Here is a 26,206-nt window from a genome sequence, read left to right as displayed (position 1 = left end):
ACTTCTCTCCTCTATGGTGTTTCTCATGTTAACACTGAAATCATCCTATGGTCTTGAACATGTGAATGTTGTAGCTCAGTTGGTAGAGCATGGCGCTTGCAACGCCAGGGTTGTGGGTTCGATTCCCACGGGGGGCCAGTATGAAGAAAAAAAATTAAAATGTATGCACTCATTAACTGTAAATCGCTCTGGATAAGAGCGTCTGCTAAATGACTACAATGTAAGTCAGTGGTGGCTTATGTATTCAGTCATACTTATTTATTCATTTTTCATTTGACTGTTTTGGGGTAGTAACATTTCTGTGAAGTGCAGATTCTGAAGTATGGTCAATATTAGGTTTATCAGTATTTGTTTTGGTATGATATCACATTTTAAGTATGTGCTTAATAATGCGTAATAAACCAAAACCTGAACTTGTTTTGGGGAAAGGGCTAAAGTTCAATGGATAAAATAGGTTGGGAATATGTGACAGTTGAATTTAAAGGAAAATCTAAACCTGTTATGTATCTTTTTATTTTATGTCCTGAATGTATGATTGTCCTGTAATTTATTCTGTAGCTTTCTTCTTGGTTGGGTTCTTTATCTCAATGGGAGTATAAAAAGGTATAAAAAAATTTGGAAGATATTAGGATGGAATAAATGTAGAGGCTGCATGAATTGAGAGGAGGGGTTGTGAGAAATAAAGTGAGTCTAGAAAGGGGAAAGTGGGAAAGGGGGATACCTAGTCAGTTGTACAACTGAATGCATTCAACTGAAATGTGTCTTCCGCATTTAACCCAACCCCTCTGAATCAGAGTGGTGCAGGGGGCTGCCTTAATTGACATCGTACACGGTAAAAATAAGTCGCTTTGGATAAAAGCGTCTGCTAAATGGCATATTATATTATTATTATAAAAATCTGTTGTTCTGCCGATGACATGAGCCATGATAAGAGAAAAATAAATTGAGGTAGAATAATAACAGAGACTTCATTAATAAAATGAGAGGAGTGTAAGGATACAGGGCATAAACTTCTGATACAGAGTGCTGATCATAAACTTTCATACAAATGTCCTATTAAATCAAACACAAAAGTCGGATTAAATTCTGATTAATGATGTCTTATTTCAGATTAGATTAGATTAGAAAACATATTGTCCATTAAATTTACACAGAATGGACATGTGTCTTTGGCGCTTTGGCTTACAGTAAAATGATAAAAATATACACAAATATACACATTACACACATTGAGCATTTACATTCAGTTCATCAAAGTCTTATTCCCCTGTCCAATGTGCATCCCCTCCATCACACCTTCCCTTCGCCTGGTACATAGTCTAAACACAGACTAGTGTGAAGCCCAAGTCCCCGTCCTCTTAGGTTGGCTGTATAGCATAGCTTTCCACGTGGTGTGTGCAGGTTTAACATCCGGGGACTGTATCTCTGCACTACCAAAACAAATCAGTGGATCATCATAAGCATAAAAAATACCAACAAATGTGGGCTCTTCTATAGGCCTTAGAAATAATCATGCCCATAGATTTGCACCTGCCCCAACTCTACCCATGGGAGCAAATAGTTCAGTCACTATATAATTTCCATATAAAAAAGTTAACCATATTTTGAACTTCTGCTCGTTCATGCATGGGCTATGCTGTACAAGTCCAGTTTGGTGTCATTCAGAAAGTAAAGTATGGCTATAGATTTTCATGGTCTCATATTATTTGAGATATCTGCCTTGATCCAGTTTTTGTAGACGTCATGTTAATTTTCGTCATTTAAAAACGATGTATTTTTCGATTAACCCATTTAATTTCTGTAGGCTACAATCATACTTATTTAAGTTTTCATAGTTGTGATGGTGAGTATAGTCCTAGTGTCTCCTTTCTGACGTGTGAAGTGAAATGTAACAGGAAATTACTTCGGAAATCAATTATCCTTTTTTTATCCACAAAATAGGCATACTGTCTTGTAGTGAGTCTAGTTCAAATTGGCTTCATTTACATTTTAGTAGAAGCTCTTATCCAGAGCGACTTACAGTTAGTGCATACATTACATAAAAAAAAAAAAAGTATACCCCCTGTGGGAATCGAACCCACAACCCTGGCGTTGCAAACGCCATGCTCTACGAACTGAGCTACATCCCCTGCCGGTCATTCCCTCCCCTACCCTAGACGACGCTGGGCCAATTGTGCGCCGCCCCATGGGTCTCCCGGTCGCGGCCGGCTACAACAGAGCCTGGATTCGAACCAGGATCTCTAGTGGCACAGCTAGCACTGCGAGGCTTCAGTGTGTGAAGTTAAGGCCTAATAAAAAAATAGCCTATGATGGCTACTTTATATCTAGGCTATAAAAAATATTTCTCGTCATCATGCAACGACTGACATGATGACGAGCTTCTCAATGCCTGAATCTCAAAAGAGTGAAGAACTCTCCCACGACAGAGAGCGCGCGCTTTTCTTTTATAATGAGCTGCGCGACAAGCCTTGAATTGTAATGGATGCTTGCGCTTTGAGTTTGAACTTGACCGTCGAAATTTGCCTCGTGGGAACGCATGCGCGAGTTTGCCCAATCCTTTTATGATGCACAAATTGCTGTCAACTCTTATTATCATAAAATCCAGCCTGCTTCAAATTAAGGGACAAGAGTTGCTGGGGAGCTAGTCTCTCTCGCACTCAAGGCAGGAGAAGAATTAACAATCCTCTCCGTGAAGAAGCCCTTGGGTAAGTTTATTTTACATACATTTCTACTTGAGGCATAATATTTTAACCTAGCCTACTTGTGAAACGTTAAACGAGATATATATTTAAATAATATATATTGTATGAATATCCAAGTTAGGCCTATGCTAAATATTAGCCTATCATAGTCAGTTTGACTTTCGGCTTGCATGTATCCTAAAAACGTTTACAAAGTAGGCTAGGCCTATTCGGAAGAAATTCGTTTTGACTTTTCATTGTCTTTTAGAAAATGTCCTTAACATATTTTCTTATTTCCTTGCAGATTACTTTCAGACATAACATCTGGTAATTAAAACATACATTCACTCTTTGTAGTATAGTTAGTTCTTTTTTTTTTTAAACAGAGAAACACATTCCATATTTTGCAGTAGGTTGTTATTAATAATCTTCAACACATAAAGTATTCAATGTATACATTTCAGTATACAGTAAAGTAGACAATAATGTATTTGTCTTATACACTTTATAAACTTCTGTTAATTAGCTCCCAAAAATGTTTTGGGGGTGTTTATATTAAGAGATTTATATGACACATATCTTGCTACATATTTGGTACGCGATTCCGTGGGGGAATTCTTATCAGGATTGTTAAAATGATTATTATCCTGACAATATCATTGCTATAAAACTGCATATTAAACTTCATTTTTGGCTTATAAATCAGTGCTAAAATACCTGCATATAAACTTTATATAAATAATCATGAGCATACTGAGATTACGCAATCTCTAGCTTCATTGAGTAATTTTTCTCTCAGCATTGTTGATGAACAGTAGCCCAGTCTACATTATGCAGCCAGATAACTAGTGATGCAAGTTCCAGAGGGGAAGAAAATAGATAAATTGATCAATGCTTAAACATGAAACTGTCTTAGTAATACTTTTACATTTCAGTTCTACTAGTTATGTATTTTATTCCCCTCTGAAAATAACAGGTGTTAGCTTTGCTCAGTTAGTAACAGGTAGGCTACAGGAGCATAGTGAATGTGGCCCTAAGCTGAGGCTGTGTTGAGGCCTACTGTTACTACTGGACCAATAAGGGTGCACCAAACGAAGGCCCTGACATGGACTCACTTGAATTCATCATGACTTGTTGACCACCAGAAGCATAGACAGAGTTTAGCTAACTCTGTCTTGATATTTTGAACTTTAATGGCACCATGCTGGCACCAGAAGTTACAATACATTCTTACTTCTTAATCAGAAGATGATTGTGGAATGTTTTTTATCAACAGGGAGGATAGTTTGGTAAACCATTAAATGGCTTCTGACATAATGTGCATGGCTGCTGTAGTCCAATGCAACATCCAAATATTGTAGTGCAGGGCTATTAAATTACTACATGCTGTCAGGATCCAAAATACTGCTGTTTTTATTTTCTTCCTGAAAGTTAGCTAATCAATTAATTTCATCAGGGAATTCAAATCAGAAGCGTTCGGCCCTCCCCCTCAAGGACTGTAATTGAATAGCCATGGTGTAGTTTATCTCTTCAATTGGTAGTCTACATTTGATCATCCATCAATAGAATAAATGTATTGAGGTAAGTTACATTATACAGTCAGACAGAGGAACTTGTTGTGGAGGGCTAGTTTTGATCTTTACACTTTTTGTCTTTAGATTGATCATAGTTTTTGTTATATTGTTGTTTTCACTGTTTTCCCACATCAAATTCTTACATGCAAAATATACATAATAATCAATTAGCTCTCTGTACAAGATGTCAACTCTGTACACTATTTAAATACACTTGTTTTACTATTTTGATCATTTCTACCTCAAGTGAAAAAAGAGATTACAGTAGCCTAACCTTTAAATCTTGTTGAGTAAAGGTGTGGGAGACAACAGTTTTAAGGCTTCACACTATGATGTATAAACACATTATAAATACCCTTATAACCAAATATAATTTGACAAAAATGTAGTTGAAATGCACTCCTTCACAACAACAACAAAATTCTGCGTTCATTATGTTAAACAATTTGCAGTTATTCTACAGTGAACAAGTTATTTTGAACACATTTAAACTACAATTTGCAGTTTAACTGCAAAATCATTGCACTTGAAACACCATATATATATATATATATATATATATATATATATATATATATATATATATAATGTAAAAAAATGTTAATGTATATATATACAGTACCAGTCAAAAGTTTGGACACGTGACTCATTCAATGGTTTTTCTTTATTTGTACTATTTTCTACATTGTAGAATAATAGTGAAGACATCAAAACTAGGTAATAACACATATGCAATCATGTAGTAACCAAAAAAGTGTTAAACAAATCAAAATATATTTTATATTTGAGATTCTTCAAAGTAGCCACCCTTTGCCTTGATGACAGCTTTGCACACTATTGGCATTCTCTCAACCAGCTTCAATGTAGAAAATAGTACAAATAAAGAGTAGGTGTGTCCAAACTTTTGACTGGTACTGTGTGTATTTATACTGCAGAAACACTTCATTGTAATAAATGTGGTATTTTGCAAAATACTGTCAGTTTCTATTTTGAACATAAAACTTATCATATAATCTATCATCAAAGCAGTCATTCTGAAGGACTTCACTCTGGCAAGGATATTACCTTTTGTCTTTGACGTCTTTTTGAATTGATCACATGTCATGTACCTACAGAATACCTTTACAGTCTAACTATACAATTTATTCCAGCATATTGGGTCATGATACAAGTGGCATAATCATAAAAAATAATCGCTACATTATTTGAACAACATTGATGCGTAGAACACACTCCTGTGCAACGTAATGGAAGTGGTATATCTTCCCCTTTGTGAAATATAATTTCTATATTATGAACTTCCAAAATTAGTCACATATGTAAATTATACTGTGAAATCAAATTACATATAATCTAACTTTATTCTAAATGCATTTACATAAATACACTTTAAAATAGACAGGTTTCTATTTTTATTATAAACACATTATACTATTATAATTATAAGGGTTATATCCTTAAAAAACGTGTAGTCTCAATTTCATCAGGATATTATTTTATGCGTTGATAAAACTGTTATTTAATAAGGAATTGCAACAAAAAACAATAGGCCTACTGGTTAGTTTCTTTGTGACTCATGTAGCAAATAGGTATATTTCTCAATAAATAAATAGCCTACCATCTCAAATGTAAAATTAAGCGTTTGATGCAAGTTTCAGACTAAACGAGTTTTGTTAAATTATGTAGGTTACCAAAACGTCATCCTTATTAATATGGTCTCAGGATTTAAATGGCCTATTGAAATTAAAGTAAATTCACCACGATTCTGTGCTCCTGCTGACTCTATAGATATATTGTTAATCTGTCACTGAATTACAGTATGAGCTGCACAAGTGAGTTGGTGCAATTCTTTAAACATGTTAGTCTTCCTTAGGATCAATTAATTGGTGCTAATCTAACACTTAAAATGTATTGCTTTTATCGTTACTTAATTACAAATGCATAGTGTTCACTAAAGACTCCGAATGAAGCACTGAATAAAGTAGTGAATAGAGAAAATATAGCCGAAGTGGTGAATTGGGTCCCATCATTTAGCTTTCTATGACTGTGTTCCACGCAGTTTTTGAAGGTGTGTGTTTGAAATGTAACATGACAAATGTACCATCTATAAGCTGCTTAGCAAGCAAATCAATTATTTTCATGTATGATACAGTGTGTAATATACGTCAGGCTAGTAGGATACACTAAGCTACGGATTTGTGTATAGCCTATATCTCACACAAATATTCACAATATAGCTATCTCTCATTAACACTAGCTGTTTATCATGTTTTTTCCGTGTGATCAAAATAACTGACAAGTTGACAAGCTGTATTTTACTGTAAAAGGAAATGAATTTAGACATACGATTGAAACTACACTGTAGTCCAATCCAGACGACAGTGTTCATGTTCCTTCTCACCAAAGAGTGTCGCTGTTTCTATCATTCGTGTAAAGTAGCCTAACCTTGGACACAGTTTCATATGATGATGCATTCCTGTGTCCCTTTACATCAGTTCATTATTGCAAATGCATGCAAATCAAATGTGTTAGATGGATGTATATGTTTTGTCCATGTGTTAGCGTGGACAATGACTTTACACCTTGTTGTTTATCCTCCAGATATTTTACCAATATTCATTCGGAGGGATAGGTGGTACTATACAGTGGTGTAAAGTACTTAAGTAAAACTACTTTAAAGTGCTACTTAAGTAGTTTTTTGGGGTATCTGTACTTTACTTTACTATTTCTATTTTTGACAACTTTTACTTTTACTTCGCTACATTCCTAAAGAAAATAATGTACTTTTTACTCCATACATTTTCCCTGACACCCAAAAGTACTCGATACATTTAGAATGCTTAACAAAAATGGTCCAACTCACGCACTTATCAAGAGAACATCCCTGGTCATCCCTACTGCCCCTGATCTAGAGGACTCACTAAACACAAATGCTTCGTTTGTAAATGATGTCTTCGTGTTGTAGTGTGCCCCTGGCTATCCATAAATAAAAAAAACAAGAAAATTGTGCCGTCAGGTTTGCTTAATATAAGCAATTTGAAATGATTTATACTTGTACTTTTACTTTTGATACTTAAGTATATTTAAAACCAAATAATTTTAGACTTTTACTCAAGTAGTATTTTACTGGGTGACTTTCACTTTTACTTTACTTTACTTTTACTCAAGTATGACAATTGGGTACTTTTTCCACCACTGGTACTATATCTATTTTCTTTGGATTAGGGTTAGATAGCTTGCTACATTCTTAGCATAAAATCCATTACTTTAGATACTTTCATATTGTACGTTCATATTGTAATAACAGATGCTCACAAAGCCTTTTATGTTGAATAGATTAATTCAGTAGTTTGTTGGCTATGTAGACAGTTAGCCCTACCTTCAGTCCTTATTATTGAAATGTACTGTAACTATAAGTAGGCTACTGTAGGCCTATAGGCTAAGATGAGTAGCCTATGTAAAAAATAGTCCCAGGCCCACGGATGGAATAGATACATTTGAGTGTATTTGGCTTTATTAATAGCACAACATTGCTGGATATTTAGTACAAAAGAACTTGAATGATGAAGATTATGAGCTGCTGCATTCTCGTTTGTAAACAAATACAATTTTGATCCTTAACGTTTCCGTATATAGTCTATTGCTATTAGATTGTGCATATGTACAGAAAGAAATATAGTCCATTTATATTTTTCGTTTTTCTAACAGGAGTAACAAGCCTATAAGAATAATAATGAGAATAAAACTGTTTCCATAGTTATTCGTTCCATAGCTGTGTGTGTGTGTGTGTGTGTGTGTCCATCTCGTTTGCCCTGTTATATTTAGGTAAACTGCCTTTGTTTATTGCTTTCATCCCACATTGGACCATCTTAAATAACACTAATATATCCAGACAGTCTGAGGTAGTGCTAGTAGTATAGGCCCTGAGCATTATTATTCAATAAAGCCAGGCCGAATAATTCGTATAGGCCCTACATATTAACCTCATCGGACGGCATCCCCTGACCATGCGTGTACCATAATGCGCATTTATAGTTTAGATGTTTTCTAATTTCCCGCGACAAGCGCTGCACCTATCACCTCACTGTGCGACAGAAGGCAGAGAGGCATACGTGTCATCACCGGGGAGTAATTAATTATCGCGCTAGCATTGAACTTGAGCATCAACACCGTCGCTGTGGTGGTGTTTCGTCCCTAAAGCCTGGCAGTTTGCCAGGAGGATCACATCGAAATATACAACAGCATCGGCAAGCATTTATTCCCATCTTAATGGTACTACATCATTTTGAAGCTGAGGAAAGCAAAATAATACATTATTGGAACTGTTTTTTAGTGAATGCAAGGTAGGCTACGGCATAGGCTTTTAGGTCTGGCATACGAGCATGTGATCTTTTGACAAATTTGATACGTCGCCTCGCTCCTCCTCCCCCCTCTCCATCCATCCATCAATCCATCCCCTCCTCTCCCCTCTCCATCTCGTTTGCTGCACTTTCCCCCTTTCTCGCTGTCTTCCTCACGCACCCCTTGCTCTCTCTCTCTCTCTCTTTCTCTCTCTCGCTCTCTCTCTCTCTCTCTCTCTCTCTCTCTCTCTCTCTCTCTCTCTCTCTCTCTCTCTCTCTCTCTCTCTCTCTCTCTCTCTCTCTCTCTCTCTCTCTCTCTCTCTCTCTCTCTCTCTCTCTCCTCTACACTCGAGTCGGTTGTGTCTAGTGGAACAAAACGGTAGGGAACGTACATTTTGAGAGGCGCAGAGAATAGGCGATCACGCAGAGTAGGAACAAAAGCCGTCAGTTGTGAAAGGACCAAACAGTGAAGCTCCAGTGTTTGGGTTTCTGGCCACGTTCGCCACTGCCGCGTGAGAGGAGGGGACCGACAGATTCCAACCGCTCTCTCTCATCTAGACTGGGGAGAATACTATGTTAGACTCAATAGCACAAGAACCCTATTTATAGGGTCTCTCTCTCTTGCCATTCAAGCACAAGTAATCTTTTTTTGAAGAAAATGTTAGTAGGAGAAACGTCATTGATGAGATTGATGAGCTATAGAAACTTTTGTAATAGGCCTATATTATCAAAAAGGATCTGTGGCACTATTTTGGATTATCAAAAGAGGCGCTGTTGTAAGTATGAATAATTTTCTGTTGTTGACATTGTTAGATTGTTAGGCTAAGATTTTTGTTCACCTGATGATTGATTCATTTCTAAATACATTTCATCTGGCATAATTTGGTTAGTTTTGGGTAGTCAATATATATTTTAAAATGTCCAGTTGTTATTTGTAACACAAAGTGTTATTATTATTATTGTGATTATTATTATTATTATTATTATTATTATTATTATTACCAATAGGCCTACTAATACTTCTCTAAACTGAAAGTAACTTTATAACTCAAGTCCAAAGTATCATAGCCTAATAAGGATTAGAAAGGCCACCCCATGCAGCAGTTTGGAGGTAGGCTACAGTGTTCAGTTGGGGGATTGTTCAGATCCTGGGAAAGTGTTTCGGGGCCTAAGGAGTGACGTGCTGACGCTAGACCATCTTGTTCGGGGGACCTCGAGGCTCCCAGAGGTTATTGTTATGCTAATGAATTCCAGCTCGTCATTGAACTTAATGTTGACTTCTTTCATTGGGTGTAATTTTTCTCGGTCACTTGTTTGTGGGAAAATCATCAAGGGGTCTGCAGGCTGACAATACAATGCTCACTAAGCCAAGGAGGATTTGAGTAGGCCTATAGACTGATTTAGGTCTCTACACTTTTTTCCAACCCTAATTTCAATGAGGTTACATTAATTTCTCAACCTGAAATTGTCTCATCACTTCTTCACTCATTTCAAATGCACGGGGATTTATTTTGAATATGGAAGTTCAACTGTATTTGCCTGGCTGGCTGAATAGTTTCATTTATTATGCCAATATCCTATGATTATTCTGAGCGCGGCGTTACGCAGATGTGCATCTGAATTTAATTTAACGCATTTATGATGTGGCATGGGATGAATCAAATGAATTTGATATAACAGTCATTTTCTGTTAAATGCTATTTCCGGTTATGTATTTTAGCGGCAACAGGTGCGGGTAGTGCAGGCATTAGCCTTTGTATTGTAGGCCTAGGCTACAGTATGGGAATAGCCTATGCGTGAATGTCAAATTCTTTATTGAAAATTGAATGCAATTTGCCATATATAAACTTGTATTTTGTGCAATTTTGCATTATGGGGACTGAATTTGGAGGACATTACTTAAGGAATTAATACATGTTTTCCCCATATAAATGTTAAATTATATTTAGATCAACAAAGAGTAGGCCTATGCATATTTTGGTTTAGCTTATACACTCGTACTGTATTTATGCTCTCGTACTGTATTTATGCTTATGCTTAGAGGCTGGTGCTGGTAATCACACTCATGCATTACAGTAAAGTGCGTGCTCGGTGGGCTGCAGTCTTTGCTCATCCAATCAAAATTCGATAAGATGATCTCAAATCATAAAATTGCTGCATGCTGATATGCTCACATCACGGCATGTCTTGTGATAGGGTAATACTCTGTTTTGCTTATTTTGACTTCACATGGTTACAAGTACTTTTTCTTCCCTGAATTTGAGTAGGCCTAAGCATATGAGGAATGCTGTAAGGAGCTACGCATGTCAGACATTGACAAACAACCTTTCTCATGTTTTAAACCAATGCGAGATAGCCCTCGAGTATAGCTATACCATGCCTTTATTAGAATTCCTTAGGATGCGGTCCGTTTCTTTATAATTATTCTGACACTATGCAAAACGTGTACTCCACATCAATAGACCTGACTCCCAAGGTGTACCTCCGCGATAACGATTTGACTCATGTGCAATAATCAGATATGCTATCTGATGCAAGCATGTATATTTCGTTCTGTTTAAATCTCCCTCATCTCTCTTTATTGGTAGTTTAGCATGCATCGTAGAGCACACACACACACACACACACACACACACACGCTAGAGGGTATATGCCTTTCAAACTATATGAGTACAGTAAGTTTCTCTTCGGCCTCGTTTCAGTACATCGGACCGATCCCTTTATCAAAAGATGTAGGTTGTTCATTATCATGCAATCTCATGATCTCTTTCTAGGCTAAGATTTCCACCCTAACATGCTTGATAGCGCAGTACATCCGGACTGAATACATTATAAGCAGTAGGCCTACAGCAAGCACTGCAGAGGAAATGTATAGAAGCGGGTCTAGCTGTATTTCAGCACGGTGGACAGAGAACGTGAATACAGGCTGAGAATGAGGTGAATTCCTCTGCTTTAACGAAATGAGTTAGAGGCCATTTCTAAGTAATTGCTTTTGCAAAGCCTTTCAGTTAGGCCCTCCTGGTGCTTTCATGTAGATTAGAATGAACATAGTCCTATTAATTTATATGTTGGTGTAATGAAATGTGTTTTTACAATGTTTTTATAATGTGGTTTTGGCTGTGGTTCGATAATGTCTAGGGAGAGAAAGGATGTTCTGGTAATCATTAGTGAATATTTTAGTTAATTCACACCTTCCTATAACACGTAATCATGGTGTAAAATGTCAAATTGTTGGCTTTGAATTAGGGGATCCTAGGGTGGAAATAATGTGGATGAATATCCCATTCGTAGGCCTATAGTGAGAAAACTGAAGGAGCAGCAATGATTAACATTATTAGCTGCTGAGATCAACAGGTGAGAGAGAATGTAGGCCAGCCAGCTTGCTAGTTGACCCAATTCACTGCTGCTTATGTGAGGCATGAATTAGCAAGAACTTGTTAGCTGAATCTCTCTGATGACGAGAAGCTCAGAAATGAATATTTGGAAGTTTTCGCAAGTAGGCTAATTGGATACAATCATTGAAGCACACGTTTGGAATATGAATGCATGAAAGAGATTTTCTTCAGCTCTATATGTAGCCTATGCCTAAAAATATTGCTCAGTTTTTACAGCAATCTTATTACTTTGAAAAAGTCGCTAAGGCATAAGTAGCCTACGTTATTTAACAAAATACCAGGAATATGTAGGCCTATTCAGAGACAATATGAAGTTGACGAAAAAGCACAAACCAAACGCTGTCTCTTTCTTTCCTATTATAATTCGTAGATAGTCCTATACCTCAGAAAAACTCCTAATTGAAATGTTCAAAATAACAAGAATTTTGGTTAAACGTAGGCCTTGTTTCGTGAGTAGCCTATGTCTTTGTTGTGTTTTGGACAGTGTAATTTAAGAATTTTCACAGTTTTAATGTATCTATCATATCTTCCACTTTACTTCCCCTGATTATTTTCATGCCTTTCATATTGCAAAACATTTAATCTTTGACCAAATTGTGATTACTATGTCAAAATGTATGGGGTGTATACATCGAAATAGTAGGTTATTCGTTTGTATTGAACTTACAATATTGGAGACCACATGCAGGCCAATTTAAGTGATTGAAAAATATATTATCTAAGAAAGACATTTGTATTTTTTCCGGGTAAAAATGTTAAGTGGAGAGGCCATTTCTACTGAAAATAGGCCACTGTCGTAACAGTGTGTGGCACAGGCATCCCCAAAACTACTTAATGAAATTGCACTTTATGGTGTCTCTATAAGTTAATGAAACACTATCTTCTTAAATTCTGTGTTTGGAATTTTAAATATTTGATAAAGCCTCTATGCCTGGTGTTTATCTATTTCATTCAGTGCATATTTCCAAGATAGACCACTGAGCATTTTTATAGGTGTATGTATAGGCCTATTTAGCCTATGTCAACCACAGCTGTAAAGGTGTGAAACCATTCTGACAAACTAGCAGTGTTGCACGGGATTCTCAAGCTAATGCTCAATATTACCAATTGACATCCATATGTTCTTGTTGTAAATGTCAGGGTTCTATAAGCCTTGGCTTGCTGGTTGACTTGCCTATTCTGAGAGTGTGTTAAGTGTCTATCCATTTTATATACGCTTGTGGAGAATATAATGGGCTCTTTCAGTTATAGGACTACACCACAATAATGAATTTACATAGTGGAATGCACCATGAGGGGGCTATTTACATTTTACTGTGTGTGTGTGCATATGTGTGTATGTATGTATGTGTGTGTGTGTGTGTGTGTGTGTGTGTGTGTGTGTGTGTGTGTGTGTGTGGCGTTCAGGGCGGTTTGGGATTGGTAGGCTGGGAGCGCTGGGGAGCTAACCACTGAGCATATTGTGAGCTCTCTCATGCTCGTCAGTTGCAGCCTGTGTGTCAGGGTGGAGACACCGTTCTGTAGCCTATGGATATCTGCCTTGGTCTATTCTCATATAGTCTACTTTCTTCAACTTGACACTGAAACTTTTATTTGCCATATAGGCTATCTACACATTCTAACTAAAAACACATTTTAGACATTGGAAAGAGGATGAACGGATACTAAGAACGGTACCGGTACATCTGTGAGTAAGCTGTCTTTATTTTATGATGTGTATAATTTTTTATTGTATTGCCAAAGTAGGTTATAGGCTATAGATAATAGTCTGAACTGTATTAGGCCTTGTGTGAAATGACATTTTGAGGATGAGCAGAGATAGCCCATAGAAGTTAATGTTGCCTAGTGATGGTTATAGGTATGCTGCTTTTCGTGTACCCTCGGCATTTTCTCTCTTTCTTGTCAATATTAGCAATAACAACATCCTCAACATGTTAGTTTCTGGGAATTGGAGGCAATTAGGGAGTTATTGTGCAATATAGGTTATCCAGTGCATACATAGCCTATCCAATAGTTTTGAGTTAGGCCTATGTAGTTTATCTAAAAGGATAAGCTACTCTAAAGGATACTCTGTCTTGTTTTTAAGATGATATTTTAAGGTTTGAAATATGTGTGATCATTTTAGGATTCAAGTCGGTAAATCTTTTAATTTGATCGATAACAGACTGTGTGTTTGAGTGCGTGCGTGTGTGTGTGTGTGTGTGTCAGCTACGTAGAGAAATTTCCATAATATATCTACATAAATAAATAAATATATAAATGGCATGCATACATATGCTGAGAACACAGCGTTGTGGTCTATGGCGCTATACGGTGTGTTGGTGGTGAGGGGGAGCCTCTCGAGCCTCTCGCTCCAACGACAGTTTCGGCTCCATGTGACCACCAACAGCGGTTCCGTCTACGCAGCGGACCCTTTAAGAGAGGACGGGTTAGTTTGTGTCTTTGGTTATCTAGCTGTATGAGTTATAATTTCATAAAGCTAGAGAACCGAAAGTATAAACTAATTCCAAGGACTTCAGATGCCGGGGCTGCGGCGAGGTGACTGTCAGGGCGGGGAGAAGGTAGCCTAGACCGGGGCGATGGATGCTGCGTAAGCCTGTGCTGGTTCAGAACACCCCAAATGCCGACGTGGGGAGGCAAGTTGATTCCTGCCTGCTAAAATACGAAAAACAGCTTTGATTGTGGTGCATTCAAATAGGTGTAAAATTATATAAATGAATCAGTTTTCCCTGACGTATCTTCAATACGAGCTATACGCTGGCTGCGCTGTCAATGGGAAGCGAACGCTCGAGGATCGTGATGATGGGGCCTAATGCAAATCTCTGAATGGTTATTCAGTTACTTTATTTATAAGCGGAAAGGTCAATGAGGTAGGCCTATATAGAAATGACTTGTCACACCGTTTTTATGGTGGTATTATTGCTGTTCGATCTGGAGAAAAAGGAGAAACAGTTAAAACATACATTTCATCTGATTGGTCAATTCCGAGGTGTTACGTGGTTCTGGAAGCAGCGATATCAGATATCTCTATGGAATGTATAGCCTCAGTAGTGGGTTTCAATATATTTCAAATAATCTTGATAGTCAAATCAATATATTTACCTTCCTTCTATAGCCTACCTGTATTTTGGGCAAAAAAGTTGGCTATCATGGGGGGGAAACATGGACAAAATAAGTTGCATAGCCTACTCCCTATGCTACCTAATCTTTTTTAAGAACAGTCATGGAATATTACAATTGCATTTTGTGTATTATAGCAGTAACAATAGTCTTTATGTCATTTTCGAACTTAGATTGTATGCTACTTGTCAAGAAATGAGTGACAGATTAATGTTGTTGGCTACAGCAGCCTACTGTAGGGTGAATTAGAAATGTATCATGTGTTGGGCTAGATGTCTAAAGAGGTTACAGATTACTGAAATCCAAAAGGTGTCCCACTTTTTCTGAATTCACTCAAATAACAGTACTAATAACAGTACAACAAGAAAATGATGTAATGGAAATAGTACTACAAGAACCAGGGGGCCCGGTTGCATAAAACACCTTAAGTTAATTTCCCCCTTATCTTTTCCCTTAAAGTTTCCTTAACTTTAAGTCAGTTGCACAAAACATTTAAAGGTGAATTTCTCCCTTATATTAAGTGAAAAAAGTTAAGGGGGCCCATGAGGTCCCTTAACTGCTTCATTCAGTTTGGATATCAATGTAAACAGCATATGTGGAGGTGAATGTTGCTTTCATCTGCTCTGGTTACAAAAGGAAAACATCAACCAGCTACTGTATCTAGCTACTTAGCTAAACAATGGAAGGTGCACAATCCATGGCTACAAAGCTAGCTGGTTAGTTAGCTATAGCTACTCTGTAAGCTAGCTTGATGTACTAGAAAGTAAGTAACTACAAGAAACTTGGTTATTATCTTCTGAAGCAATTTGGTTATCCTGACTTGATTGTAGAAGTTCTATTTTGCTATCTCACAAAATGAAAGCAATCTCTTTGAGGAGACATTTAGTCAGTGAATCAGGCCGTCTCCATGGTAACCAGACTCTTTCTACCATACATGCCTTCAAAGGACCATAAAATCCCTTATGTATGCCCTTACCTAAGGAAATATTTGAGGGGCTCTATGCAACACCCATAATCAATTCCCTTAGGTAAGGGCAAATTATTCCTTAAGGTAAACCCTTAAGGGAAACACTTAAGATGTTTTATGCAACCAGGCCCAAAGCCTACATACAGGGGGTCCCTAGTGTAAACTGGATCTCTTTCCTCCATTGGCAAACCCTAAGACTGTCCCACTTTAGCTACTCCATGATGTCCTACTTTAGCTAGCTATGGTTGGTAAAGCGGGACAACAAAAAAAGACTGAATTACAAAACTGAAACAAAATATTGGCAACTTTATGTATTTTGATGTACCAGTACACAGTATGCACATTTACATCACAATTCTGCACAGTGCATTATTTATGACAATTTTATAACCTTAACATCAAAACCATAAAAAGCTATGTCCCTGATCTTACCGCCTGCTTCACCCGGGGTGAGCTTCGTGTTTGAAGCTTGCTCTGCCCCTCTCTATGATGTCACACCAATGAAGTGATGTGATTTTGATAATGTGATATCTCTGCAACGGCTTACTAACAATAGTTTTGATTTTCTCTTGTCAGACCAAGAAATAAACACATCAGGATTAAGCTGTCCCAGTTTATATGATATCCCACTCTTTCCGAATTCACGCAACATGTTTTTAGGAGAGAGAGACACAGGCCTAGCCTCTGTGTAGGGTGATGAGGGGGGTTATTTTGAATGCATACAAACAGATTGACATATTGTAGCTGGATAGTTCCTGTAGGCACAGAATGTATGCAAATCACTCTCTCCACAAGAAGAACAGGGTGTATGAAGGCTACTTTGTACTGTATGAAAGATGGAGATATCCCCTATTCAGCTGCAAAATACTATTTTGAACTCAGTACCAGGTTTGTGTTGCCCTTGTGTGGATAAGTAATGAAACTAATTTATATAGCTGGTCAGTGACAGATTCTCAACATGTTATGTAGCTTATAGTGTTTTCTTCCTGATTCCTCAATATTCACTGACAATGAATGCATAACTGGTGACAGTATACTGTTGGAGGTGTTGAAGTTCTTGAAGTAGACATTGATTGCACATAAATATAGGCTGCGTAAAGGGTTGCAAAATTCCGGGAATTTCCAATAAGTTGCAAAGTGAGATTGGCAGAAAACTCTCTCAGTTTGAGTACTGTCATTCTGAGGAGATGATACAACAGTATAGAATATAACAAAGTAGCACAGTACATAATAGTTTGTCTATGTATTTTAATCTTAGAATGATCATAATGATCTATCTTTGGCTGATCTATCATAACCCACATTATATTTGGAGGATGAGGGACATAGCTCTATCTTGTGTATGTGTATACATAAGATATGCTACTAGGTTGTTGAATGTTAGGTGTCGAATTGGAATGAGAATGTAGGAAGAAGAGTAGGAGTCTTCTTGGGCGATGTATGGAGGATTAATACTGATCTACACTGACTCTTCCTCAATCTGTGTATGTGTTCCTCAGAAATGGAAACGTTTGTACACTCGTATACTACATTAGGTCTACTTAAATGCAATTTAATAATCATGGCCTAACTGACACCTATCTTTGCCATAGTAGAAATTTGGTGGAAAACTATCAGAATTATTATCTGAATTTAAGCTTTGGTATAGTAGCTTAGCAACTAGCTTAGACACGTGAGTTGGCTAAATTTTACGCAGGAGTGATTGAAACTGTGTGGTTCAGATTTGACCCGATTAGTCATTAAGACCTATATACATATATTTCATAAAATGATAATGGAATCATATTTTATTTACATTACTGACTGCAAGCTATGGGTTTCCGTTAGCATAGCTTAACAATGGCATGAAAATGGTTGTGAGAGGGATTCACTCCATATTTCAGATGTATTGCATAGGCTGATCCATTAAGTGTTTTCAATTGATACAATACATTATGTATTAGTACATGATTTTTAAGGTGAATATTCAAAATAATTGACATTATTTTTTATTTTTTATTCAGGCCTACAAATGTTTGTTGTATCCAAATCCTCCGCTATCCTTCATATGCCTAATAACGGCTAATAATCTCAATTATTTTTCATTTCAGGAAGAAGTAAAAGTGAGTGTACATACTGGAAGGTGTACCCATGTCAGGAAACAATATGGTGGCTCATGTTACCTAGGGGTCTCAGATACCAGGGACTGGGAAGAGGAAGAGGGCCCAAGTCCAACCTACAAGGAACAACCATACATTCACAGGTAAACAATACTATAGATAAAAACATAAAATATATAATATTTTCAGTGCTTGACTTCGACTGAAATAGGTGCCGGTACTCATGTTGTGTGCCGGTACTGTTTATACATTGAACAAAAATATAAACGCAACATGTAAAGTATTGCTCCCATGTTGCATGAGCTGAAATAAAAGATCCCAGTAATGTTTTATATGCACAAAAGGCGTATTTCTCTTACATTTTGTGCACATATTTGTTTACATCCCTGTTTGTGAGCATTTTTCTCCTTTGCCAAGATAATCCAACAGATAGATAGCAATAAAAACTGTAACATAGAGGCACAGAATAAATTAGAGGAAAAACAATAAGAAATTGAGAAACTTATTCAAGAATGATCAAGTGTAATATACACTGCTCAAAAAAATAAAGGGAACACTTAAACAACACAATGTAACTCCAAGTCAATCACACTTCTGTGAAATCAAACTGTCCACTTAGGAAGCAACACTGATTGACAATACATTTCACATGCTGTTGTGCAAATGGAATAGACAACAGGTGGAAATTATAGGCAATTAGCAAGACACCCCCAATAAAGGACTGGTTTTGCAGTTGGTGACCACAGACCACTTCTCAGTTCCTACGCTTCCTGGCTGATGTTTTGGTCACTTTTGAATGCTGGCGGTGCTTTCACTCTAGTGGTAGCATGAGACGGAGTCTACAACCCACACAAGTGGCTCAGGTAGTGCAGCTCATCCAGGATGGCACATCAATGCGAGCTGTGGCAAGAAGGTTTGCTGTGTCTGTCAGCGTAGTGTCCAGAGCATGGAGGCGCTACCAGGAGACAGGCCAGTACATCAGGAGACGTGGAGGAGGCCGTAGGAGGGCAACAACCCAGCAGCAGGACTGCTACCTCCACCTTTGTGCAAGGAGGAGTAGGAAGAGCACTGCCAGAGCCCTGCAAAATGACCTCCAGCAGGCCACAAATGTGCATGTGTCTGCTCAAACGGTCAGAAACAGACTCCATGAGGGTGGTATGAGGGCCTGACGTCCACAGGTGGGGGTTGTGCTTACAGCCCAACACCGTGCAGGACGTTTGGCATTTGAGAAGAACACCAAGATTGGCAAATTCGCCACTGGCGCCCTGTGCTCTTCACAGATGAAAGCAGGTTCACAGTGAGCACGTGACAGACGTGACAGAGTCTGGAGATGCCGTGGAGAACGTTCTGCTGCCTGCAACATCCTCCAGCATGACCGGTTTGGTGGTGGGTCAGTCATGGTGTGAGGTGGCATTTCTTTGGGGGGCCGCACAGCCCTCCATGTGCTCGCCAGAGGTAGTCTGACTGCCATTAGGTACCGAGATGAGATCCTCAGACCCTTTGTGAGACCATATGCTGGTGCGGTTGGCCCTGGGTTCCTCCTAATGCAAGACAATGCTAGACCTCATGTGGCTGGAGTGTATCAGCGGTTCCTGCAAGAGGAAGGTATTGATGCTATGGACTGGCCCGCCCGTTCCCCAGACCTGAATCCAATTGAGCACATCTGGGACATCATGTCTCGCTCCATCCACCAACGCCACGTTGCACCACAGACTGTTCAGGAGTTGGCGGATGCTTTAGTCTAGGTCTGGGAGGAGATCCCTCAGGAGACCATCCGCCACCTCATCAGGAGCATGCCCACGCGTTGTAGGGAGGTCATACAGGCACGTGGAGGCCACACACACTACTGAGCCTCATTTTGACTTGTTTTAAGGACATTACATCAAAGTTGGATCAGCCTGTAGTGTGGTTTTCCACTTACATTTTGAGGGTGACTCCAAATCCAGACCTCCATGGGTTGATACATTTGATTTCCATTGATAATTTTTGTGTGATTTTGTTGTCAGCACATTCAACTATGTAATGAAAAAAGTATTTAATAAGATTATTTCATTCATTCATATCTAGGATGTGTTATTTTAGTGTTCCCTTAATTTTTTTGAGCAGTGTATTATAGAAATAAAGCAAACTGGATGGAATATGGGGAAAAATGCACCAAATTCTTTTTTAATCTTCAACATAGAAATGCTACCAAAAATAATTGACTGAAACTGGTTACAAATGACGGAGTCACCCATGATTCACCAAATGATACTTTGAAGGAGGAAACAAAGTACTTTAAGCATATGTTTTCGTTTCAGTCGCCTCCATCTCCTCTAAATGAAGCTAATTGTAGAGATTTTTTTCTATTGATAATGTAAAATTAACAGCCATACAGAAAGACTAATGTGAAGGTGAAATTACAGAGGAGGAACTTCTGGATGCAATTAAAGACTTTAAGTCCGGGAAAACTCCAGGGTTGGATGGCATACCAGTCGAGGTATACGAAATCTCTTTTGATATACTCAGAGGACCGTTATTAGCATGTTTTAACCACTCCTATGTAAATGGTAGATTATCAGACACTCAAGAAGAAGGTCTGATTTCATTATTACTGAAACAGGATAGAAGTGGGAAATATAAAGATCCAGTCCATAAAAAAAAATTGGAGGCCCCTTACACTTCAGTGTTGTGATGCAAAAATTTTAGCAAAATGTATAGCGCATAGAATTAAAAAGGTATTGTCGGACATTATTCATTCTAATCAGACATGTTTTTTACATGGAAGATACATTGGAGATAATATAAGGCAAGTATTGGAAACAATAGAACACTATGAAAAATCTGGGAAACCAGGCCTGCTCTTCATAGCAGACTTCGAAAAGGCATTTGATAAAGTACGACTGGGGTTTATATATAAATGCCAGGATCATTTCAATTTTGGAGAATCTCTTATAAAATGGGTTAAAATCATGTATAGTAACCCTAGGTGTAAAATAGTAAATAATGGCTATTTCTCAGAAAGTTTTAAACTGTCAAGAGGAGTGAAACAAGGTTGTCCACTATCGGCATATCTATTTATTATGGCCATCGAGATGTTAGCTATTAAAATCAGATCCAACAATAATATCAAGGGATTAGAAATCCAGGGTTTAAAAACAAAGGTGTCATTGTACGCTGATGATTCATGTTTTCTTTTAAATCCACAACTTGAATCCCTCCACAGCCTCATTTTCTAACCTCTCTGGATTTCAACCAAATTATGATAAATGTACTATATTACGTATTGGATCACAAAAAAATACAATATTTACATTACCATGTAGTTTACCAATAACATGGTCTGATGGTGATGTGGATATACTTGGAATACATATCCCAAATGAAATAAATGATCTCACTCCAATACATTTTAATAGAAAGTTAGCAAAAATCACCCTGATTAACTCAGTTTACCTATTTGCTTATGGTCTTGCCTACGCCTAGCGAACAGTTTTTTAAATTCTATAAGAAAAAAATATTCCATTTGATTTGGAACGGCAAGCCAGACAAAATTAAACGGGCCTATTTATATAATGAATATGAATTCGGAGGACAGAAATGATTAAATATTAAAGCATTAGACCTATCACTAAAAGCTTCAGTCATACAAAAGTTATACTTACATCCGAACTGGTTCTCTAGCAAATTAGTAAGATTGTCTCACCCAATGTTCAAGAATGGCCTTTTTCCCTTTATTCAGATTACAACCTCTCACTTTCAGTTATTTGAAAAGGAAATAATCTCCCAAATATCACTATTTCTAAAACAAGCCATAGAAAGTTGGTTGCAATTTCAATTTAATCCTCCAGAAACAACAGAACAAATAATGCAACAAATATTGTGGTTAAACTCAAATATACTAATTGATAAAAAAAACTATTTTTTTTGACAAAATGTTTAAAAAAGGTATAATCTTCGTAAATGATATCATCGGTAGGACTGGTGGAGTTATGTCGCACATGTAGCTAACAAAAACATATGGAAATGTCTGGTCTACCCAAAATTACAACCAAATAATTGCAGCATTACCGCAAAAATGGAAGAGGAAAGTGGAAGAGGGAAAAAGTAAGGAACTTGTCTGTCGGCCCTGCATTAAAGAACATAATCGGTTAAAGAAAACTGCGATAAATAAAAAAGTATACCAGTCTAATTTAAGGACCAACGTGTACCTATGATGAAAATTACAGGCCTCTCTCATCTTTTTAAGTGGGAGAACTTGCACAATTGGTGGCTGACTAAATACTTTTTTTCCCCACTGTATGTATGAATGTATATATGTATGTATGTATATATGTGTATGTATGTATGAGTATATATATATATATATATATATATATATATATATATATATATATATATATATATATATATATATATATATTTGAGAGAGAAAAAAACATATGGGGGATTGGACGTGATGCAGACAATTTAATTGATGGAAGTTACAATCTATCTGCAATATTAAAGCTGATCTACCCCATTAAAAAAATGAAAAAAATGAAAAGATCATCCATCCACCTGACAGGTGTGGCATATCAAAAAGCTGATTAAACAGCATGATCATTACACAGGTGCACCTTGTGCTGGGGACAATAAAAGGTCACTCTAAAATGTGCAGTTCTGTCACACAACACAATGCCATAGATGTCAATTTTTGTAGGGAGAGTGCAATTGGCATGCTGACTGCAGGAATGTCCAACAGAGCTGTTGCCAGAGTTTTTAATATTAATTTCTCTACCATAAGCTGCCTACAACTTTGTTTTAGAGAATTTGTCAGTAAGTCCAACCTGCCTCACAAGCGCAGACCACATGTATGGCGTCGTGTGGGAGAGCGGTTTGCTGATGTCAACCTTGTGCACAGTGTCCCATGGTGGTGGTGGGATTATGGTATGGGCAGGCATTAACTACAGACAATGAACACAATTGCATTTTATCGATGGCAATTTGAATGCACAGAGACACCGTGACAAGATCCTGAGGCCCATTGTCGTGCCATTCATCCGCCACCATCACCTCATGTTTCAGCATGATAATGCACGGCCCCATGTCGCAAGGATCTGTACACAATTCCTGGAAGCTGAAAATGTCCCAGTTCTTCCATGGCCTGCTTACTCACCAAACATGTCACCCATTGAGCATGTTTGGGATGCTCTGGATCGACATGTACGACAGCGTGTTTCAGTTCCCGCCAATATCCAGCAACTTCACACAGCCATTGAAGAGGAGTGGGACAGCATTCCACATGCCACAATCAACAGCCTGATCAATCTATGCGAAGGAGATGTGACACGCTGCATGAGGCAAATTATGGTTTTCTGATCCACGCCCCTACTTTTTTTAAAGGTATACAGTGGGGAGAACAAGTATTTGATACACTGCCGATTTTGCAGGTTTTCCTACTTACAAAAAAATCCAGAAAATCACATTGTATGATTTTTAAGTAATTAATTTGCATTTTATTGCATGACATAAGTATTTGATCACCTACCAACCATTAAGAATTCCGGCTCTCACAGACCTGTTAGTTTTTCTTTAAGAAGCCCTCCTGTTCTCCACTCATTACCTGTATTAACTGCACCTGTTTGAACTCGTTACCTGTATAAAAGACACCTGTCCACACACTCAATCAAACAGACTCCAACCTCTCCACAATGGCCAAGACCAGAGAGCTGTGTAAGGACATCAGGGATACAATTGTAGACCTGCACAAGGCTGGGATGGGCTACAGGACAATAGGCAAGCTGCTTGGTGAGAAGGCAACAACTGTTGGCGCAATTATTAGAAAATGGAAAGTTCAAGATGATGGTCAATCACCCTTGGTCTGGGGCTCCATGCAAGATCTCACCTCATGGGGCATCAATGATCATGAGGAAGGTGAGGGATCAGCCCAGAACTACACGGCAGGACCTGGTCAATGACCTGAAGAGAGCTGGGACCACAGTCTCAAAGAAAACCATTAGTAACACACTACGCCGTCATGGATTAAAATCCTGCAGCGCACGCAAGGTCCCCCTGCTCAAGCCAGCGCATGTCCAGGCCCGTCTGAAGTTTGCCAATGACCATCTGGATGATCCAGAGGAGGAATGGGAGAAGGTCATGTGGTCTGATGAGACAAAAATAGAGCTTTTTGGTCTAAACTCCACTCGCCGTGTTTGGAGAAAGAAGAAGGATGAGTACAACCCCAAGAACACCATCCCAACCGTGAAGCATGGAGGTGGAAACATCATTCTTTGGGGATGCTTTTCTGCAAAGGGGACAGGACGACTGCACCGTATTGAGGGGAGGATGGATGGGGCCATGTATCGCGAGATCTTGGCCAACAACCTCCTTCCCTCAGTAAGAGCATTGAAGATGGGTCGTAGCTGGGTCTTCCAGCATGACAACGACCCAAAACACACAGCCAGGGCAACTAAGGAGTGGCTCCGTAAGAAGCATCTGAAGGTCCTGGAGTGGCCTAGCCAGTCTCCAGACCTGAACCCAATAGAAAATCTTTGGAGGGAGCTGAAAGTCCGTATTGCCCAGCGACAGCCCCGAAACCTGAAGGACCTGGAGAAGGTCTGTATGGAGGAGTGGGCCAAAATCCCTGCTGCAGTGTGTGCAAACCTGGTCAAGACCTACAGGAAATGTATGATCTCTGTAATTGCAAACAAAGGTTTCTGTACCAAATATTAAGTTCTGCTTTTCTGATGTATCAAATACTTATGTCATGCAATAAAATGCAAATTAATTACTTAAAAATCATACAATGTGATTTTCTGGATTTTTGTTTTAGATTCCGTCTCTCACAGTTGAAGTGTACCTATGATATAAATTACAGACCTCTACATGCTTTGTAAGTAGGAAAACCTGCAAAATCGGCAGTGTATCAAATACTTGTTCTCCCCACTGTATGTGACCAGCAGATGCTTATCTCTATTCCCAGTCAAGTTAAATCAATAGATTAGGCCTAATTTATTTATTTAAATTGACTGACTTTCTTATATGAACTGGAACTCAGTAACACGATAACTCTTTGAAATTGTTGCATGTTGCGTTTATATTTTTGTTCAGTATATTTAGGTGCAGGAGCTCCACAATACTTTTGAGATAATATTCTATAACAGGAACAGGAGCTCAAGCATTAGAACATTTGAGGTGCTGATACTCAGCTCCAGTGAGATCCTGCCCAAGTCAAACACTGCATATTCTTCAGTTCCCTTAATATTCAGTTGACCTTTTGATCTTCCTATTTTGGTGCATAATATTAAGCTGTTATTTTCATGGTGTGAAAGAACAGGTGCAGACTTTGCACTAGTGCAAATACTTAAAACGTTGGCCCTAAGAGTAAGCCTATATACTTTGATTGAGAAGTCTGTGACCCATGGACATGAAGCTCTTGGTTGTACATTAGGTACTGTGGTGTAGCTACTAGATAATGCAATCACTGGTCAAGTCATTGGGTCATGCCAGTGTATTTTTCTGGTACAGAATATATTTTGATTGTGCAGAAATATATGAGAGAAAGGGAGTCAAAGTTAGTCCATTACAATATTGAGATAAGCTTGTGTAACTAGTGGTCATATAGTTGTCTCAGTTAATAGGTCATCTTGTGTTTTGGGAAGATGCTATGTAAGAACACAAAGCTGTGTGTGTGGATGGGCGAGTGTTTGTGGGGAGCTATTAAGGGCCTGTGTGTGTGTGAACTAGTGTGTGTGTATATTTGATTTGAGGACAAAGGTGATGGATAGATAGTTTATACCACTATTTGGCAGTATGGTAGCTTTCCACACACAGTATATAATAATATAATAATTTGAAACGTACTTAAATCGTTTATATTTATTTTATTTAAGATTTCATTTAAAAACATTCAGAGATCAAGTTCATGGGGAAAATGCATGGTCAAAATAAAGACATTCTCAGGAATTAATATAGGCCTATAGAGTATTTGCTGTCCACCCCAAATGTACCAGTATTTTGCTGTCTAATATTTGAGTTATAATTTGAAGGCTGCAGGAGTTGGTTCAACA

The 26,206-nt window shown here is 38.1% G+C and overlaps 1 long non-coding RNA gene across 5 annotated transcripts in view; it reads left to right on the top strand.

Annotated features, from left to right (window-relative positions):
• Positions 1-2,584: 2,584 nt before the first annotated feature.
• LOC121581216 overlaps positions 2,585-26,206 on the top strand; it is a 42,135-nt gene continuing 18,513 nt past the window's right edge. Inside the window, exons 1-3 of one of the 5 annotated variants that reach the window (XR_006661724.1) lie at positions 2,585-2,705; positions 2,986-3,008; positions 18,168-18,319. This is a non-coding gene — a long non-coding RNA (uncharacterized LOC121581216). Of the gene's footprint in view, positions 2,706-2,985; positions 3,009-8,879; positions 9,372-18,167; positions 18,320-26,206 lie in introns of those variants that run through there. The other 4 variants (XR_006661723.1, XR_006003179.2, XR_006003176.2 and 1 more) reach the window with 4 other exon arrangements.

Source organism: Coregonus clupeaformis, chromosome 14, assembly GCF_020615455.1.
Source record: "Coregonus clupeaformis isolate EN_2021a chromosome 14, ASM2061545v1, whole genome shotgun sequence".
In the NCBI taxonomy this organism is placed as follows: domain Eukaryota; kingdom Metazoa; phylum Chordata; class Actinopteri; order Salmoniformes; family Salmonidae; genus Coregonus; species Coregonus clupeaformis.
Note: the sequence above shows the minus strand (reverse complement) of the source record. Positions and strands in the feature narration are given on the sequence as shown.